The sequence below is a fragment of the Oncorhynchus keta genome, chromosome 27, assembly GCF_023373465.1.
Source record: "Oncorhynchus keta strain PuntledgeMale-10-30-2019 chromosome 27, Oket_V2, whole genome shotgun sequence".
Lineage (NCBI taxonomy): Eukaryota > Metazoa > Chordata > Actinopteri > Salmoniformes > Salmonidae > Oncorhynchus > Oncorhynchus keta.
Window position 1 is genome coordinate 38,046,974 of NC_068447.1, and position 20,928 is coordinate 38,067,901.

Below are 20,928 nucleotides of genomic sequence, written 5' to 3' on the forward strand. Positions count from 1 at the left end.
AAAATGGTAACATTTGATCTGATTATACGTAATCAGATCAAATGATTACATGAATAATTAATAATGAATACTGTAAATGTGAACGACAGGAATGTGTTGGACCTTCCTGGTCGCTAAAACGACAGAGGGATTGAGAGAGGGGGAATTGATTGGCATTAATGTAGCGCAACAAAATGGCTGCTTAATAATGGGGTCTGGATTCCTGAAAACTTTGAGTTACAGGGAAAACACTTGAATGGGATTTGTAGGAAAATGGAGAGAAAGAGCAGCATAAAATTTGTGCAGAGGCAGGTTCTAAGCGTACTACTCATTACTTAAACAATGTTGTTCTGTTGCCTCCTGGGAGCATGGGGAATAGGAGGGATGTGAAAATTATACCAGATCATTATCTCAGAAGCAGAGAGAGCATGCATCTCAGAGCCAATCAATGGCACTTTTGAGTGCTCTAATGGCTGGCACTCAAAGGAGGGTTACTCGGCCTTGTCTCAGGACAGTAAGTTGGTGGTTGAAAATATCCCTCTAATGGTGTGGGGGCTGTGCTTTGGCAAAGTGGGTGGGTTATATCCTGCCTGTTTCGCCCTGTCCGGGGGTATCGTCGGACCGGGCCACAGTGGCTCCCGACCCCTCCTGTCTCAGCCTCCAGTATTTATGCTATAATAGTTTATGTGTCGGGGAGGCTAGGGTCAGTCTGTTATATCTGGAATATTTCTTCTGTCTTATCCTGCGTCCTGTGTGAATTTAAGTATGCTCTCTCTAATTCTCTCTCTCTCTCTCTCTCTCTTTCTTTCTTTCTCTTAGAGGACCTGAGCCCTAGGACCATGCCTCAGGACTACCTGGCCTGATGACTCCTTACTGTCTCCAGTCCACCTGGTCGTGCTGCTGCTCCAGTTTTAACGGTTCTGCCTGCGGCTAAGGAACCCTGACCTGTTCACCGGACATGCTACCTTGTCTCAGACCTGCTGTTTTCAACTCTCTAGAGGCAGCAAGAGCGGTAGAGATTCTCTGAATGACCAGCTATGAAAAGCCAACTGACATTTACTCCTGAGGTGCTGACCTGTTGCACCCTCTACAACCACTGTGATTATTTTTATTTGACCCTGCTGGTCATCTATGAACATTTGTACATCTTGGCCATGTTCTGTTATAGTGTCCACCCGGCACAGCCAGAAGAAGACTGGCCACCCCTCATAGCCTGATTCCTCTCTAGGTTTCTTCCTAGGTTCCGGTCTTTCTAAGGAGTTTCCTAGCCACCGTGCTTCTACACCTGCATTGCTTGTTGTTTGGGGTTTTAGGCTGGGTTTCTGTTCAGACCTTTGTGACATCAGCTGATGTAAGAAGGGCTATATAAGTAAATCTGATTGATTGGTTACTGTGAATATAATTTGACTGCACACATTTGTGTCTACCCACCTGGAAATAACATTACAAGGACCAATAGTGGTCTAAAGATGGCTTGGCTTATCTATCTATCTATCTATCTATCTATCTATCTATCTATCTATCTATCTATCTATCTATCTATCTATCTATCTATCTATCTATCTATCTATCTATCTGTCTGTCTGTCTGTCTGTCTGTCTGTCTGTCTGTCTGTCTGTCTGTCTGTCTGTCTGTCTGTCTGTCTGTCTGTCTGTCTGTCTGTCTGTCTGTCTGTCTGTCTGTCTGTCTGTCTGTCTGTCTGTCTGTCTGTCTGTCTGTCTGTCTGTCTGTCTGTGATACTTTACTAGAATTAACAAAGAATTACAATTACTAGAATAATTGTATATAATGATAGGTAGCATATTCATAATTGGTCCTACAATCACACCATTTCCAAATAGGCCTATTCTCTTTCATAAAATGGTTGATTCATTCTCCAAACTGCGTAGCTTATATCTGAGACAATAATGTTTTTCTGCTTTTGACGATCTGTGAGAATGTAGTAAACCTACACTATTGTAGAAAGTCGTTTATTACTAGGTAGTAGCAACGTAGTTATGCCCATAGGTGGCAGTACACTAACAGAATTGGCAGCAGCATCTCCCCTGAAAGTAGCCTTCATTGATGACACTTCTCAGGTCACAATGCGCACTAGAACTGGCCAGATGTATTATTGTGTTTGGATTATTTTCGTTGATATTAATAATATATATATATATTTTTTTAATTATATTAATAATATAAATTATGTTTTATACAACTCACTACGTTTCAATACATCAAATGTAGCTTCTAAACGTGTTCAATGAAGGTAGGCTAGACCAATGTAACTGAAAAATCAGAAATACATTATTATAAAATACTTCTGAAGATTAAAGACACTTTATTGTGCATTCTTATTACTTGGCAATCAATCCAATTTTCCATAGCCTATACAGGAGATCGAATCATAGGAAAGGGAAATAATTTATCCTAAAAGATAATGGCGTTATTGTGTTATCTATCCTATCTTCTTACATTCACTGGAGGCTGATTTGATTGTCGCAAATTACACTGAGCAGAACATATGGCCAAGCCATTCGGAGGCACCACGCTGAAACAGTTAACACATGCAACATGCAAATGAGCCCGTGTTGCCGAAGTGTACAGGGGGGCTGGGTTTAAACGCTGTGGTGTGCATATGAGACTGTACTGTATGCTTCCCGGGTTCGGTAAGCGCCACAGTTTCTCATGCCAGTCTAGCACAGCCCTATGAGAAAGCGAGAGTGCCTGTGTAAATTTGTGCGGCAAGGTTGCTACCCAAACCGAAGAAAGCCCGCCGGACGATGACAAGCCAGGCTACAGCGGCTGTCATAGCAGAGGACATTATCCTGTGAACTAAAGGAATTCGCCGTATCATATAGGCATTCTGTTGTAATCGACCATTTAAAGAAAAGAAGAAAAAAAACAGACGGTCAAACGAAGTTGCGCGCACTGAATGTTCATAGATTAAATATTGTGTTCGTGAAACCTTGCATCGGTTTTTGGGGATATTTAGGCTATGAATGAGGCGACATTGGGTATCTGACATTTTCTAGGGATTGGGAGTGAATGGACCTTGGCTAAAATCTCTAAATTGATTGAGCATCATAGAGGAACGCCGTTGTAGACTTTACCGTAGTAGGCTACTCGGAGCATTTGCCGTGGATGTAAGTAGCTACAACACTCCATCACCTAAAGGAAGAGAAGACAATTCATTACTGGCTGTGTGATCAGAATAAAAACAGCACCAGGAGCTTCCATTGAAACCCGAAAGGTGAGTGAAAACGATTAGCCTATGTTTATCATTATTTAAAAAATGTGTCGGTTTGGTTTGAAATGTCTATGTGTTAGCTGATGATAGCTGCAGCATAATTTTGTGCATTTGCCTTAATTAACACTGTTCTGCTTAATAACTAACAGTAGCTACTCTATTCCGCCACAATAATGTCAGAGAATTCTCAGCTCAATTCTCAGCTACCACAAAAAGGGGTTTGGGGCTGCTTATTAGGGTACTTGTGGGATATTAAGCTATATACAAGTAGCCTAATAACCAGCCGTATATCCCTTCTTGTGGTAGTTGAGAATTTATTTGAAAATTAGGTTAATAAGGCAATTTACATTTGATGGCTATAGGTAAGGTAAAAAAAAATGTGTGAGAAAAAAATGCCCACCCCAAACATGCAAGGAATTTCAGTGTTGTTATTATTCCAATGGTAGCCTACCAGTTACTTTTCAATGAATGTTTAGACAAATTTACGCATAGGCTATAGACTCATTGCCTCGGTGCGTAAACCCGTAATTACGCAGTTCCGTTCAGTCAGGTGTTGGGTTTTAATTACCAGCTATTCTATCACCTCACGATCAACTTTTAATCAGAATGCAGCTGTCATCAGCTCATAAAACTAATTTGATTGAGTTTGATATATCGATATTATAATCGGCTATTCATATTGCATTGTTCTGGTATGACATTATAAGACCTTTATTAAGCTGCGGTATTTAGTCATCGGATGAGTTATTTTTATCGGCCTATCATCCCAAAGTAGTTTTCAATTACTTCCAATATTTGTAATCAACAGACAGATAGCCTAGCATCAGCTCTCCATGCTGACCTTGACTCTGAACCCGCTATTAGGGGTAAGAGTAGGGCGAAGAGAACCATTTCCATTACAGTGGATTTAGATTAGGCTTGATGTAGTGAGCACTTGAAGTCTTGTACCTCATAATAATCTACAATCCAACATGTTAGAATGAATGTGACTTTTTTGCAGCATGTAACTCATTTCTGTTCTTCACTGCATTACCCAGGTCTTACCCAGGTCAGGGGTTTGGAATAACAGTTAAATGTACTCTCCAACACAGATTACTCTCTTATCCATCCCTCATACCTCTCAATATTTTATATAACGCTTTTGATTTAGCTAGGTTCCTATTCCTATTATCGTTCCTATTACAATGTGGTATGCCGCAAAACAGAATAACAGCCGCCGTTAACCCCCAAGCCTTGAAAGCAGCTAAATTCAGATGCATTGTTGCCAACTGGCTATAATTTAGAATTCCTGCTCTACTCTAGACTTTTCATCTGTCGAAGCTCTGGAACAGCAGATGCACCCACAAATCTTACATTTCCATCACAAACACACACACACACACACACACACACACACACACACACACACACACACACACACACACACACACACACACACACACACACACACACACACACACACACACACACACACACACACACACACACACACACACACACACACACATAGCACTCGGGAAGCGCTCATAAGGGTGACTCTAAAGGAAAATAAATGTTGTCTTAAGTAGAAAATTGCCTTACATTTGCATGATAATAACTTGCATCTGCCCATAATTGACGGAGAGCATATTAATCGTTGTGACCATGCAATCAAACCTAGTTTCTTCTTGGTAAAATCAGGTTTTGTATATCTAAAGCGTGACATTATTGTAATATTCTTCTCAAAGTATAACATTCGTTTGACCCCAGAAACAGCCACCAGGATGGAAATTGCAGCCTTGGAAGAACAAACCACTACACGCAGCCTTGCTCTGATTATCACACGCTGATTATACTCACCTAATTAACTCCAATCTGAAGAGAAAACACAAGCCTTGATAGTCTGGAGTGGTTATAGCATTACCGGTCTGTCTGGGCAGTTGGGCACTCACCGTATAACTACATGATTTCCTCAAGACACTCGTTTAGTCAGACTTGTTCCCCTTTTTGCTACACAACTGTACACAAACTCTATAAAATCCACCTCCACAAGAAGCAGAGTAAATTAAAATTCCATTCTGCTCAATGTAGCACTTTCAAGCAGTCTCTTTGAAGAGAGGCAGGAGTGGGCAAGCTGAGCTGTTGAGAACCTCAACATCACACACTCTTTAATCAATAAGGTTAACTACACAAATAAAGCTCAAAGAATATGCCTTCACATCAAACTGGCTGGCTGGAGCCAAAATGAGCACTCTCCATTGCCCCCGTTCCCTTTTCTCCTTTCGCTCAGCGTGTGTTCCAGCATTTTGATTGGATTGTATTAAGCTGGTCAGAACAGGAAGGATTTATGTGACAGTGCTGATCTCAGTCCTATTGATTTGCTTATGCCAGTCAGTTTAGTACATGACTGTTTCCTGCGGGGTAACCGGGAGTTCTTATGTGCTTCAGGATGAGTTGTTTGCCTCTTTCAACTTTCAACAGCTTTATTTTAGGAAGGGTAAATGATGCATCTCATTAGACCCCCTGAAAGCATTCTGCGGCTGCTGGGTATTTTAGTGAATGGACGGACTGATTTGGTATTATGTTGGGCTGGCTGGTGTACGAGTACAGACATTGAGTATGAATGCTGTGTTGATTAAGTACAGTGCTCCTTTTACATGACTGGTAGTCATTGTCTTCTTCCTCTTCAGAAGCTCCCGACCACTGAGGCAGCGTCCCGTACCGGATGAAGGGTAGGGCTGGATGATAATGTAAACCCTAGACCCCCTTCCACAAGTCTCCTTCCTTGTGATGATGGGACTCTTCGTCAGGATGACACTACTGCTCAAGAGCGTCCCCTGGGCGAAATTGAGCTGGGCGAAATTGATAAAAATACATATTGCGTTAAATTGTCTGAATTAACAATCACCCATATTAGCCAATTTATTTGATTTCAAACTTTACATTTCTCTAGTATAGGCTACCTATCGTAATGAACCATGTCAGCAAAATTCCCAAGATAAGTGGTCGGTATAGTCGGCGGCGATCATTTTTGGTTTATTGTCCCAGCTCTGCTCTTTAAACGTCTGTGCCCATCAAGCAGACATGTTTCTGTCCTGGGCAAGATCTGGTCAAAGCCTTTCCCCGATGCCATCAGCAGTCAGGACTTCATAACCTAATACACGTTCTAGTGCATTGTACTTTATTATTTAATGAGTATGATAGGGGTGGTGACCAAGATAAAAAGACAGTCTTCTCTGTGTTTTGTGTACGTGCTGTGTCACCAGCAACCAGCATGCAGCGCACATCGCCCCAGGCAGCCAGACTCGCCCTCCCCTGTTTAGCTTGAGAGTTTTTGACAAGTTGCTAGGCATGCAGGCGGAATCCTTGACCTATTTCTTAATGAGTGAACAGTGCAAACGCGTTCAGCGACTGGGTATTCTAGAGCAGGCTAGCCCCCCCCCGCCCCCACACACACACAAACACACACACACACACTTGCCTACACACACATCTCAATGCCTTGCGGGCTGGCTGCTGAGTGTTCACTGACTCGTTCCTTGCAGATAGATATAGGTCTCCACATCGTCTCTGCTGGAGTGTAGTCTACTCACCCTGTTTGTTTGTTTTAAAGCAATTGGTCTCCCCCTCACCGGGATGTTTATCTGATCCTCTCAACTGTCCAGCTGTCACAACAGAGATCTCTATCTCTCTGACCAACACACACACTCCACTCAGTCGGCCATGTTATGTGCCTGTGTGTATGTGTGTGTGTGTGTGTGTGTGTGTGTGTGTGTGTGTGTGTGTGTGTGTGTGTGTGTGTGTGTGTGTGTGTGTGTGTGTGTGTGTGTGTGTGTGTGTGTGTGTGTGTGTGTGTTTGTGAGGGAGAGAGAGAAAGTGAGAGTGTATCCATGTGAAGATTGACATAAGAGAGATTTGAATCGTCCGTGACATTGATCAAGTGGGGTGTAGCCAGGGAGAACGTTTAGTTGGAAAGTGGTTGCGGTATGGTGGTAAGCAGAACTATCTCTCTCCTCATGCTGTTCCAAGACTGGTTCCTCAGCCATAGCACTCAGCTCCCTGAGCTTTCAGACTTGCAGTTCCTCCCAACTCTAACTCTGCTTGGAAACAACAGGATTTTATTATCTGCCAGCTATGCACTTCCTTCAAGCATTACCTTCAGCAACAGCTTATTTAGAGGTACATAATTCCAGCCTCACCCGTTGCTGACAGTTGTATAAAATTGAGCACTCAGCCATGCAATCTCCATAGACAAACATCGTCAGTAGACTGGCCTTACTGTAGAACTCAGTGACTTTCAACGTGGCACCGACATAGGATGCCACCTTTCCAACAAATCAGTTTGTCAAAAGAAGTTCACAGAATGGGTTCACAGAATGGGAATGGCGAGTGCTAAAGCGCAGTGCGTAAAAAACGTCTGTCCTCGGTTGCAACATTCACCAACTAGTTCTAAACTGCCCCAGCAAGCAACATCAGCATAATAAATATTTGTCAGGAGATTCATACACCCATCGGTTTCCATGCACACAAACCTAAGCTCACCATGCACAATGCCAAGTGTCGGATAGAGTGGTGTAAAGCTCATAGGCATAGGAATCTGGAGCAGTGGAAACTCATTTTCTGGAGTGATGAATCACGCCTCACCATCTGGCAGTCCGACAGACAAATCTGGGTTTGGCTGATGCCAGGAGAACGCTACCTGCCCCAATGCATAGTGCCAACTGTAAAGTTTGGTGGAGGAGGAATAATGGTCTGGGGCCTACTTTTCATGATTTTGGCTAGGCCCCTTAGTTCCATTGAAGGGAAATCTTAACACTACAACATACAATGACTGTCTAGACAATTCTGTGCTTCCAACTCTGTGGTAATAGTTGGGGAAGGCACTTTCCTGTTTCCGCATGACAATGCCCCCATGCACAAAAAGAGGTCAGTACAAAAATGGTTTGTCGAGATTTGTGTGGAAGAACTTGACTGGCCTGCACAGAGCCCTGACCTCAACCCATCAAACACCTTTGGGATGAGTTGGAACGCCGACTGCGAGCCAGGCCTAATCGCCCATCATCAGTGCCCAACCTCACTTATGCTCTTGTGGCTGAATGGAAGCAAATCTCTGCGACAAGTGAAAGCTTTCAGCGTCTAGTGAAAGCCTCCCCAGAAGAGTGGAGGCTGTTATAGCTGCAAAGCAACTCCGTATTAATGCCCATGATTTTGGAATGATATGTTTGACGAGCGGTTGTCCACATACTTTTGGTCATGTAGTGTAGCTAAGCTTCTGTTGGCCATCTTGATTCCAGAGGACTTAGGAGTGGAGGGTAGACAGTAGTCAGCTCCAGATGGGTTGTGTCAGCGTGGGAGAGTTCAGATGCTTTTCACAGCCTTGCTTTGAGAGAGGAGGTTTCCACTGTTTCTTCTCATCCATCAGCCTAGTCACAGATATGAACAGAATGAACTATTATACACAACTCATTGTGAAGATCTTTTTTGCTATCCTTCTGTCGGTGTATGTACTGAAAGCATACAACCAAAGTTACAACTTAATGTAAGGTAGAGCACAACATTTGTACTGCACACTGGTGGTTTGAATGTTTGATCAAGGAAGGCCATTTACTGTACAATCTCAAAAAATGTAACTTTACCTTGTAAGACCTTACCTTGTAATGCATTTGAAAAGTGCCTTTATATGTCGCTATATCCAGGGCTACCCTGAAAGTCACGCTGCGGTCGCTTCCATCATGTTGAGTGGTTGTGTCCGCGTAGCCTTGTCGTGGCTTACTGAAGCGTTGGGCGGACGCCCTAGCCTGTCCCCGCTACCGCCTCGACATTGGTAAATAGCATCTGGATCTGGTATGATCAGCACATAGCACAGGGGGTGAAAATCAATACTCCGGATCTGCGTTACATTTTTCCAATAGATTCACACCACCTCAAATGCATCATGAGATTGCAGAAGTGCTGTTGCCGGAGCACTCCAAAGACTGAAAGTGCTGCTTCAGTCCGTGAGTCCGAGGTGGGTGGTTTTTGCCTCTTAGCTGCTGTGTGTGTGATATTGTGTTGAGAGAGATTGTTTCCCCATGTCTGTCAGAACGCTGCCGGCAGTGGCACTGCAGTGGGTGTTGTAGGGCCTTATAATATCTGCAAAACGCCAATGCGGAAGGAATCCCGGGATTCAGACAATAAAACGGAATTCAACTTAGTATGGAATCAACTAAATCTATTGAAAATGAATTCATTTGCCCAAGTTGATCATAAGACAGGAACAGAATGTATCAGTGATTCGTATTTTGAGAGAGAAACCCTGAAAAAACAGGGGAAAACGGAAACCTGGAAAATTTAAACGGAGAAAAGGGCCCTAGAGGTTGATGGGTTAGAGGGTTGGACTCAGACAGAGCAGTTGAGAAGAAGGCTCCAGCCAGTCTCTCTGTCTCTGCAGAGGGCCGAATGGGGAACAACCATTAATGTTCTCCCTCTTTCTGCCAGGAGAATGTGTCCAGGGCACGTATTCACAAATAGTCTGAGAATAGGAGTACTGATTTAGGATCAGTTTAGCCATTTAGATCATAATGAATGGTCTGGGCCCAGACCTCACCATGCATCCCGTCTATTGACGGCATGGAGGCTAATCCTGAACCCCACTATGCCCTCACCTCTCCTCTCCCAGTCCCAAAGGCCTGCCAGCTTGCTGAAACAAAGCCTTTTGTCCAACTACTGAATCCAGCAGATGGAGAAATGGACAGTAAATGAAAGTAGGGGAGAAAAGAAAAAAAAGGTAATTTAGTGGAGCATGTTAGAGTAGAGCGTTTGCATTTAAGCCAGTCCTTTGGGAAGCGTAACGCCCTCACAAAGCGACATTGGCGTAACATTGGAGAAATGCTCCCTTGTTGCTGCAGTGGCAACAGCGACTTAGAGCCTCCAATGTGTGAGGTGCTGCTTGGCCCTATGGCAGTCAATCCAGACCCAGGAGCCCAGCTCTCTCTCCAGGGCCCGGGCAGTCTTTATTAAGATGTTAATGGGATTGCCTTCATGACACATTTGCATGGGACAGGATCGCTCTCCCCTGCCATTCTTTAGTGCCTCAATCTGTCCGCCACACTCAATACATCAGTCCCCCTCTCTCTCCCTCAGTCACACACCAGGCTCTTTAGGCATTCACCACCATCTCCACATGTCTCTGCCCAGACCCAATCTCACTGTTTATCTGATCCCTCCTGTCACAAGCCATGCTATATTTTACCTGCTGTAACACAGTTACCCCAATGCCAGAGATAAGAACAGCAATCATGAAACCAGGACCTCCAGAATAACGTTGGCCTGTTTGTTTGGTGGTTAACTTCACAGTGGCTGTAAGTCACAGGCAGCCTGTCAGTCTGTCAGATCCAGTAGAAAGCCAAACACTACCTCATTAGCTATGAGGGTTGCTTTGATTATTCAAGAAGCGACTGAAATTGACATTTGGGTTGTTTGTGTTTCTTGAACAAAAAGCTCAGGCTGTTCCTCCACCTCACACCGCCACTATTTGTTGTGCCAAGAGACTGTTCCCAAGGCGGCACAACAGCCCAATCAAAGGGGGAAAAAGACCTTGAGCTTTACATTCAAATGCTTTTGACTTTTTCAGTTTCATGAAAGCACTGAATGCATTGTCTCTCTCTCTGAGCTTTCCCTTTCAGTCCGGGTTGAATGTAAGTCAGTTTCGGCCTGGAAGCATCAATAATCAATTAGCTCGTGTCATGGGAGGATGTGCTTTTTTGTTTAGTTTGGAAGTTGACAATAAGTGAGCAACAAAAGGGAGAGAGTGGGTGAGAGGCAGTCAGGGAGGGAGGGGGCACAGTACAGATGCCAATGGGCAGCTGTCCGTAGCACACAGACGATTGTGACTGCATCCCAAATGGCACCATATTCCCTATGTAGTGCACTACTTTTGACCAGGCTCTATAGGCTCTGGACAAAAGCAGTGCACGATATAAGGAATAGGGTGTCATTTGGGTCACAACCAGTATGTGCCTGTGTGTGGGGGGGGGGGGCAGGGCTCCGGAGTGGGCACTGGGCACAGTGGGCAGATTGGGTAAACAACGCCCCCTGGTGATGTGGACGGACGCCCTAGCCTGTCCCTGCCACCGTCACCATGGTTACCACACACAGTGGCGGCAACGAGCGGCATTGCTTTGGCTTGTCTAGTCTGCTCATGTGCTGTGAGAAAGGAGTTCTAAGCCAACGGCAGCTTTGTCTCTACTCTTCACTGTTCTGACGGCTGTCCAATTACAAGCAGACCAATTACAACCTGAAGCAGCAGTGTATTACTGCTCTCCATTAGCTCTTTTTCATCCAGTTCAAAAAGCTATGTGTAATTTGCTGCTGCACAGTACATTGACTTAAGCTTTATTCTTCCTCTCTTGGAAATGTAGCTTACAATTCATACACTTTATGCTTTTGCATCAGTGTCATTATAAGCTGTTCTCCCTTCACCAGCCTCCACTGATTTGCATTATCTTATTATTTTGCACAATTGTTCATCAGAATAGCGAGGAAAGGAGGAGTGTTATGGGGATGAGTATTCCGTAGTGTGTTACCCTGGCATGGTCCTGTTGGATCTCTGGAGCACCGTGACATGTAGCCACCTGCATCCAAGCTGTCTGTCTGCTTTGTTACAATTTTCAAGTCAGCCCTGGCCTTATCTGTGTGGATAGCTCCTCTTCCCCGCCAGAGACGCCTTAACACATCCTCTGCCTTCAGCTCAGAAAACCAGAGGAGATAAGGCTCCAAAATGAATTCCGGGGAAGAGATAGCGAACAGAATACCTCAAACCAGAAACCTCCCTTTCCAAAAAAACGTCCCCGTTTTCTCTCTCACTTGCAAATAAACACTTTCTTTCCACTATGCTGACCATAACAAATCCAACCAAAGCAGTGATGAAAGACCTCGAAACTTCAAACTGAAAACCCTGAAACCCATCCTGTCTGGGCTACCCTTCTCCCTGTGATGTCGGGTTTGTGTGAAAGTCTGCTTTGGACAGACAATCACATAAGGGCAGGCAAGTCACTGACGATTGCACACCCTCCTTTAAATATATGGAGGGTCCATTCTTAAGCCTTCAACACTGGGTCATTTTTTAAATTGAACCTTTATTTAACTAGGCAAGTCAGTTAAGAACAAATTCTTGTTTCCAATGACGGCCTACCCTGGCCAAACCCAGACGACGCTGGGCCAATTGCGCGCCGACCCAACGGGACGTGATGTGATACAGCCTGGATTGGAAGCAGGGACTGTGGTGATGCCTCTTGCACAGAGAGGCGCCACTTGGGAGCCCGAGTGATGCCACAACAGTCTGAAGGAATGGAAAAGGTATCGGGGTGTGCTGTTAAGAGCTTGGCTAAGACCTGTTCCCTCATATTTCTGTATCTCTGTCTGCCTCCAGACTCTTTATTTTGGCCCGGGAGGCCTCAGAGTGCTCAGGCCAAGGGAAATGAATCAAGTCTTCCTTGGGCCGGCTAGCTACAGAATGTTGATGCATAAATACATGACTGACCCACATGTGACCTGTATATGTGCAGGGCAGTGGGAGCCAGAGACGGGATGAAAAGGGCTTTTTTAAGAAGGCATCTTCCCACTGGGCACACACTGGTTGAATCAACGTTGTTTCCACGCCATAGACGTTGACCTGTGCCCAGTGGGTTGTCACATTATATTATGAGTAGGTTGAGGCGTGTGGGAAGATGGTAGACTTGACATATAGCCAAATGTATAGCGGGAAGTTTGATTTTATGTTGTTCTAGCAGCTGTTGTTATTGATTTTAATCTGCCTCTGACCTTTCAGGACAAGGCTTTGGAATTCACCCCCAGCTGTGTGGAAATGTGTTGGGCATTGAAGGGTGAACAATCGACAATGCATGTGGTTTTGTCCTCAGTTCTTGTCAGCCATCGCGTCAAATGATATCAAGCAAATAGCCATTGTGATTTGGGTAGTAAAGTAAACAAACACTATCGTTTTTAAAATGCTGCAATTTGTTCCCGTTTTTCCACGCGTGATCGTTTATCAAGATGAATCCATCAGCTGGAAGTTGAGTTTTGTTTTTCCACTTTTACCTCCCTCACTTGTTCCCTCCTCTCTGAGAAACTGTCTGTAGGAGCTCCATGAAGCAGCATCTGCACTGCCACAAAAGCGCCACAACCAGTGAAACGCGAGACATGACAGACGCATCTCCGCGCGGACAGCCTTGCATGTTCGAGGCGCGAAAAGAGACACAGTTATTACCAACATAAGCGCCTCCTAGGTCTTAAATTACAACCGCCGCGCAAAATAAATAATCAAATTGTGACATCATGGGTAATTCACTGATCAACAGCAATGTGGGTCAAGCAATGGTGTTTCTTTTCTGTAGCATTTAAGGTGAATGACGGGTAGAATTAGGGGGATCTAAGAAAATTATCCTGCGTGGTGCGTGGAGCGTAGTGTGACAGGCCGAGACTGGCGGCTGAGGAGAGGAGATCCTCTGTGTTGTCCATGAAGATGTTGATTAAATATGACTGCTCTGAAGCACAGAGCTGCTGCCTGAAGAAAAAGAAGGCGGTAGGAAGGGAGGGAGAGGAGAAGGAGCGGTGACGGGCAGGTTTGTACTTGAAAGCCATGAATGAATATCTATCTGCTCATGTTTCATGTCTTAATCTGCAACAGTTTGGGATTTGTGACCTAATGCCATTTAAAGCCTGACACACAGAAGTAGGGCTGCACGATATGGGCAAATAATCAAATAGCCATTTTGTTAACCAAATATTGCGATTGCGATTTTACACATGGGTGAACTGTTGGAATCATAGACATTAAATTCAAATTACGATTATGTGGTTGGGGTCGTTTGGCATGATAACTAGTGAAAAAGACAGGTATAGTAAAAGTCGTTGTGACAGGAACCAAAGTGTCGGTCAGAGTTTCCCAGGGGACCCTTATTACACTTGAATTGTAGCCTCTTGCGATATGGATATTGCCCATGTCAATATTGCAATTTCGATTGAGAAAGCCCTACACAGAAGGTGAGGGGATGGGATCTTTGATGGGTTCTTAAAGCATCTTAGAGTAGGAGTGCTGGTCTAGGATCAGTTTTGCCTTTTAGATTCAAATGAAAAGGACAGGGCGGACCTGATCCTGAATCAACTCTCCTACTCTGAGACGCTTTATGAATACGGGCCCTAGCGTTGCCATTGCAGAGGACGGAGTGTGTGCCAGGTCCTTATTGTTCTCTATCTGGTACACCGGAGGAGAGAGACCAAGTACTGCTGCTGTTTTGACAGAAAAAAAAATCCCATTACTGAAAGCTTTGGGAAGCTTGTAAGAACTGTATTTTTAATGCTTTTTTGGCCGCTGCCTCTACAGGCAGTCAAACTACTACTTGTGATCTTTTATGAGAGTGCTTTATATTTTTCCATTTGTTTAACATCATAACATTGTGTTGACAGAGGGGAATAGGTGAGATTAATTTGCATCCAATTACGTTAGAGATATTATCATAATTCAAATTCACATGAACACAACATTGAACGTAAATGTTTGCTATCTTCTGTTTTTCAAGTCCTAAGATTCATGTTTTATTTTCATTAATCATGCGTTGCTATTGTTCCATGTATCATTGATGAGGGTTTGTTCTATTAAGCAAAATGCAGTATGCTTGACAGTGTCATTGTTGATCAAGAGAATTAAGCATTCATTCCCTGTGTTCTTTTGCGCACACAATTATGCTCCGTTTTCTCAAAGCTGACAATTAACAGCTTACAGCTTCAGCCCCCCTCCTCTTTCTCCTCCTCCGCCTCCTCTTTCGCCTCCTCCGCCTTCTCTTTCTCCTCCTCCGCCTCCTCTTTCTCCTCCTCTGCCTCCGCCTCCTCTTTCTCCTCTTCCGCCTCCTCTTTCTCCTCCTCCGCCTCCTCTTTCTCCTCCTCCGCCTCCTCTTTCTCCTCCTCCGCCTCCTCTTTCTCCTCCTCCGCCTCCTCTTTCTCCTCCTCCGTCTCCTCTTTCTACTCCTCTGCCTCCTCTTTCTCCTCCTCCACCTCCTCTTTCTCTGCCTCGTCCTCCTTCTCCTCCCCCTCTTCTCCTCCTCCACCTCCTCTTTTTCCTTCTCCACCTCCTCCTTCTCCTCCTCGTCCTCCTTCTCCTACTCGTCCTCCTTCTCCTCCTCGTCCTCCTTCTCCTCCTCCTCCGCCTCTTTCTCCTCCTCCTCTTTCTCCTCTTCCTCCTCCCTCTCTTCCCCCTCCTTCTGCTGCCTCCCTCTGTTCTCTGTTGTCTGTTTGCGTGGGTACAGGAGTGAGAACAAGTGAGTAAGAGCGGGTTAGGTCGAGGGATGCCAGTCAAAGCAGACGTGTCTGTGTAGCTGTAAGATGCTGTCAGATGTCACCATTCGTTCTTCTGTTGCCTGTCATTCGGCAGCCAAACCGCTGTGTTGGTTCTCCTCTGTTAAATACACCGAGTGTACAAAATATTAAGGAACATCTTCCTAATATTGAGTTGCACCCCCCCCCCCCGTCCTCCTTTTGCCTTTAGAACAGACTCAATTCGTCAGAGAATGGACTCTACAAGTAGTTGAAAGTGTTCCACAGGGATGCTGGCCCACGTTGAGTCAAATTCTTCCCACAGTTGTGTCAAGTTGGCTTGATTTCCTTTGGGTGTTGCACCTTTCTTGATATACACAGGAAACGGTTGAGCGTGAAAAACCCAGCAGCGTTGCAGTTCTTGACACAAACCAGTGCACCTGGTACCTACTACCGTACCCCGTTCAAAGGCACTTAATTATTTTGTGTTTCCCATTCACCATTTGAATGGCGCAGATACACAATCCATGTCTCAATTGTCTCAAGGCTTAAAAATCCTTCTTTAACCTGTCTCCTCCCCTTCAGCGACACCGATCGAATTGACATCAATAAGGGATCATAGCTTCCACCTGGATTCACCTGGTCAGTCTGTCATAGAAAGAGCAGGTGTTCATAATGTTTTGTACACTCAGTGTAAAGACTTTGTACTGCACAAGTTAAAGGGGAGGGGCTGTCGATTGGCCAGTGTTTCAATCACTGTGTGAATAGGTTTAAAGCGCACTCACACACCACACACACACACACACACACACAGGCATGCCTCTTCACCACACAGCAAACCCCATGCCTTTAATCCTGTGGCAGCCCGGCAGCCCGTCTCCACAACCGTTGAAGGGACTGATAAAGGATACGGTTTCTTTGTTTGCTCTTCCACCATGGTATGTTACTGTGTCTGCTAATCTGTTCTATCTGCACAAAGGACTAGCAGCTTGAATGGTTCCAGTTGTGAAATACTCTAAATGCAGTCTGGCTTCAACGCCTTGACATGTAACACTGCGTCAAGGTAAATAGACCCCTTTCTCTGACGCTGCCAGCCATAGGTCGCTCCGAACCCAGGGACAGGAAGGAGGGACAGGGTTGGCTTATTAGCGTGAAGTTTCCAGGGACAGGAAGGAGGGACAGAGTTGGCTTATTAGCGTAAAGTTTGTAATCATGTGCTCCGTTCTTCAATTTAATGTCCCCTTCTGTATTGCAAACGACTGAATAGAGGTATTTAGGGATGGTTGTGAGGGTGTTAGCAAGCTGGTGTGATTGTCAAACCAATCCCCATTAACCTTCAGCAGCTTCCAGATGGGCTGTAACAGACTGGCAACAGGCAGCTGTGTTAGAACAAGAGGCATTTAGATTACCCAGGGATGGGTGGTAAACTGTAAAAAAAAAAAACTATACCGGTATTCATTCACGGACCGGTTTGGATTTTTACTTGACTTTCTATAACTGTCAGTTCGGACCCCAGTCCTAATGATGAAAGTAGTACAGGAAATTAAGAAATTGGAGTGAATGCTGTAATTGAACAAATAACTATGCAAATGCACACATAAATAAATACTACAGTTTACTATAGAATACTATAGAATACTACAGTGCTTAATATAGAACTCTATAGTAAACTGTAGTATACTGTAGAATAATATACTACACACTGTAGTATCCCTCAATCATGTGTAGTACTTACTATAGAATATTATAGTATACTACTGTATTATCCACCAAAGAAACACTGTGGTAAATGACTAGGGTAATGTCCGCAAACACACTACACTTTTTTAACTTGAGCAAACTTTACAGTATTCAATTTGCATATACCCCGCCCATTCCCCTCCCACGTATCACATCATCATTTGTGCCACCCATAAGTGAGAAACCTACATGCTAGGAGACGAAGTTCTGCACTATCAGTTCAAACCCCATCTGCCAAAAACACTACATGAATTACTATACTTTTATTTTACTACAGTATTTATACTATAGTTAACTGTAAATTCTACAGTATACTCAAGTTAACACGGCAGTCTCCAAAAACACTACAATGAATAATATAGTATTTATACTATGGTATACCATAGTATTATATTAATGAAGGGTGGCAACCATTGGTCAAGTACCAGTCATATTCAGTATTCTACAAATAGGACTACTGTCAAATACAGTCATACTTTCAGAAATGAGAAAAATATCTTGCCATGATATTTTGGCCAAATTGCCCAGCCCACTTGCATGTGTAACGTATCAGTGACAATGAAAATGGCTTGCCATTGAAGTACTTGGGAGTTCTGTGTGCATGTGTCTATTCACCCATTGTGACTTTGAGAGGGGAGTCAAATCAAATCAACGTTTATTTGTCACGCGCGCCGAATACAACAGGTGTACAGTGAAATGCTTACTTACAGGCTCTAACCAATAATGCAAAAAAGTCTGTGGCCAGCCCTACTTCCAAGGGCTTTCAACGGGGCCTTTAGAGTCAGTAGTCTGTTTATCCTACAGGACCTGACTAACTGTAGCCCCAGGGCAGACTAAGTTGGGCTCAGAGAAGTTCTGTGTGAGCTAATTCAACCTCTCGATGACAGACAGCATCCGCAGCCTGTGGAAAAACACGGCTGGTAGGAAAACAGAGGGGGGGACCGGAGCGGAGCAGGGCCGAGAGAGGTCTGGGATCTGGGATTGTTAGGTCTGGATCTGGGATTGTTCCTCATGACTTTGAGTCAGACAGGAAGAGGAAGGAAGCTGTACGGGGTGGAGGGAGGGAGGGTGTATTATGTGTTGTATTAGAAGTATCCTGGGAAGTCTTGACTTACAAAGTCTTGTACCATTCTCATGGCACACTGGGCCACACTTTGGCACGACAGAGCAGCCATTATAGGGGTATCAGTAGGCTACTGGACAGAGACAGAAACGGATCCTACTCAGTCCAGACCCTCTCCGTTCACTAGACGAGTAGTCAGACTGAAGCACCCTACTACTAATTAGTGTTGTGCTGAATGTTAGTCTGGCTCTGCTGACTGCTCAACTAGGCAGGCTGGCTGGCTGCTCATATTTGTGTTACTGATTAAATGCTGAATGGGAGGTTTTCTCTTCATTCCTTGCCATTTCTCCAGGGTAAGAAACAAATTGATTTTTATCGCCGTTTTCTCTTTCCTTTTATCGCCGTTTTCTGCTGTGGTTGTATGATTCTATGTTGTGTTTAACTGCTGGATATTCTGTGTAGGGTAGCAGGGCAGGCAGCATGGTTTTGTTTGGCCCAGACTATACTGTAATGGCCAATATCAGCCACAAGTCCCCCCCCCCTCCCTCTCCTCTTCTGCTGGGGCTAACAAAAGATTAGATGTGGTACTGGAGCTTGTTGTCTAGCTACTAGCTACTATGGTGGTTGTGCTACCAGCAACCAAAGGGTTGCCAGTTTGAATCCCGGGTCCAGCAGGAAAAATCAGGCGGGTAGTGAGCTGGCAACCGGAGGGTTGCTGGTATCAAATCCTAAATGCCGTTGCCTGCCGTTGTGCCCTTGAGCAAGGAACTTCACCCCAACCCCCCACCCCACCCCCACACACACACAACAACAGTGCCCAGTGTCCCAGTGTGGCAGTGTGGAATTGACCAATAAAGTGGTCTTAATTATATCCCCCTGTCTACCACAGCGTCCTAGGCTAGTGTCTGAGGTTCAAGCTACTTGAACTCTCAGTTGGATGAGAAGGGGATGGTTTGCCTTTGCGCGAAGGCTTCATTTTACTGCTTCAGTATGCTCTTCAGAGAGGAAGACATGCGATCGACCCACCAGCCACTCCTCTGTACCACCATCTCTACAGTATGTGTGGTCAGAGTCAGCAGAGAGAGTTGACATGAGGTAAAGCAGCAGTGGATTGTATTGCGTGCTGCTCGGACTGTTCAGCCTACCAGGAACTACTATGCCATTCACATGTTGCACTGGATTTAACACAACTCTGCTCGGAATTTCAATGCCTCTCTTCTCCCTGAAGACTCGATTACAATGATGACATCATTTCATTATTATATAACGTTTCTCCACTAGGTGACCATAGCCAGAAATATACCTCCCCGGAAAGAAAATGTTTCGCCTTTTAGGAGGGGCTCCTCAATTGCCCAAGGTTTATACACAAAGCGTTCAGTATTTCTGGGGAGGATTCAAGGACCTATAGTGTGGCCCCTCTCATCTAGCCTCTGAGACAGACCCAGGGAAACCCTGTCAGCCAGGGTCCTTCTAGATGCCCCTGTCCTCCTCCACCACCCTCTAACTAGCTTAGGGAGGTTTGACTGGCTCGGCCTCAGCAAAGGGAGAGAGCTCTGGCCCTGGCAAAGAGTTCCAGCAGGTGTAATGACTAAAGGAAAGGAGACTGAGGAGGAGGAGTGGTGGGGGAACACAACACAACATGGTCTTGCAATAGTCTGCAGGTCTGCAGTCTGGATTGCAGTGTTCAAGGCCCCTCGAAAATGTCTGAAATGGGAGTCCAATAGATTTACACACTGGTCTAATTCTCTTCCTGTGTTCAGGTGTCTCTGACTCTCTGCAGGACCAGAGAATCATCCCATCAGGGTTCTGTTCCATTTCCCAGCGTTCGTGTTTCATCTTAAGGGGGTGTAATATTGCTCAGACCCCTTCTCTCCTGCTCCCGAGGCTCAGTATTACGCTCAACCTTCAGAGCAAAATGAGTAACGCAGCCAGGGCTTTGCTACTGTTCCCGAGGCTCAGTATTACGCTCAAACTTCAGAGCAAAATGAGTAACGCAGCCAGGGCTTTGCTACTGTTCCCGAGGCTCAGTATTACGCTCAACCTTCAGAGCAAAATGAGTAACGCAGCCAGGGCTTTGCTACTGTTCCCGAGGCTCAGTATTACGCTCAAAAAAATGAGTAACGCAGCCAGGGCTTTGCTACTGTTCCCGAGGCTCAGTATTATGCTCAACCTTCAGAGCAAAATGAGTAACGCAGCCAGGGCTTTGCTACTGTTCCCGAGGCTCAGTATTACGCTCAACCTTCAGAGCAAAATGAGTAACGCAGCCAGGGCTTTGCTACTGTTCCCGAGGCTCAGTATTACGCTCAACCTTCAGAGCAAAATGAGTAACGCAGCCAGGGCTTTGCTACTGTTCCCGAGGCTCAGTATTACGCTCAACCTTCAGAGCAAAATGAGTAACGCAGCCAGGGCTTTGCTACTGTTCCCGAGGCTCAGTATTACGCTCAACCTTCAGAGCAAAATGAGTAACGCAGCCAGGGCTTTGCTACTGTTCCCGAGGCTCAGTATTACGCTCAACCTTCAGAGCAAAATGAGTAACGCAGCCAGGGCTTTGCTACTGTTCCCGGCGACATGCTATTTTTCCTCACTGGGCTTTTTGTAGGTCACACTGTCATTCCCCCACTGTTTTCCTCACCACAACCTACCCCCC

At 45.1% G+C, this 20,928-nt stretch overlaps 1 protein-coding gene across 2 annotated transcripts in view; it reads left to right on the forward strand.

The window, feature by feature from the left end:
* Nucleotides 1-2,607: 2,607 nt before the first annotated feature.
* Nucleotides 2,608-20,928, forward strand: part of LOC118360327 (plexin-A2-like) — a 324,415-nt gene continuing 306,094 nt past the window's right edge. The window contains exon 1 of one of the 2 annotated variants that reach the window (XM_052482378.1): nucleotides 2,608-3,214. The gene's annotated coding sequence lies outside the window, so the exon portion shown is untranslated. Of the gene's footprint in view, nucleotides 3,215-13,422; nucleotides 13,792-20,928 lie in introns of those variants that run through there. The other variant, XM_052482379.1, reaches the window with a different exon arrangement.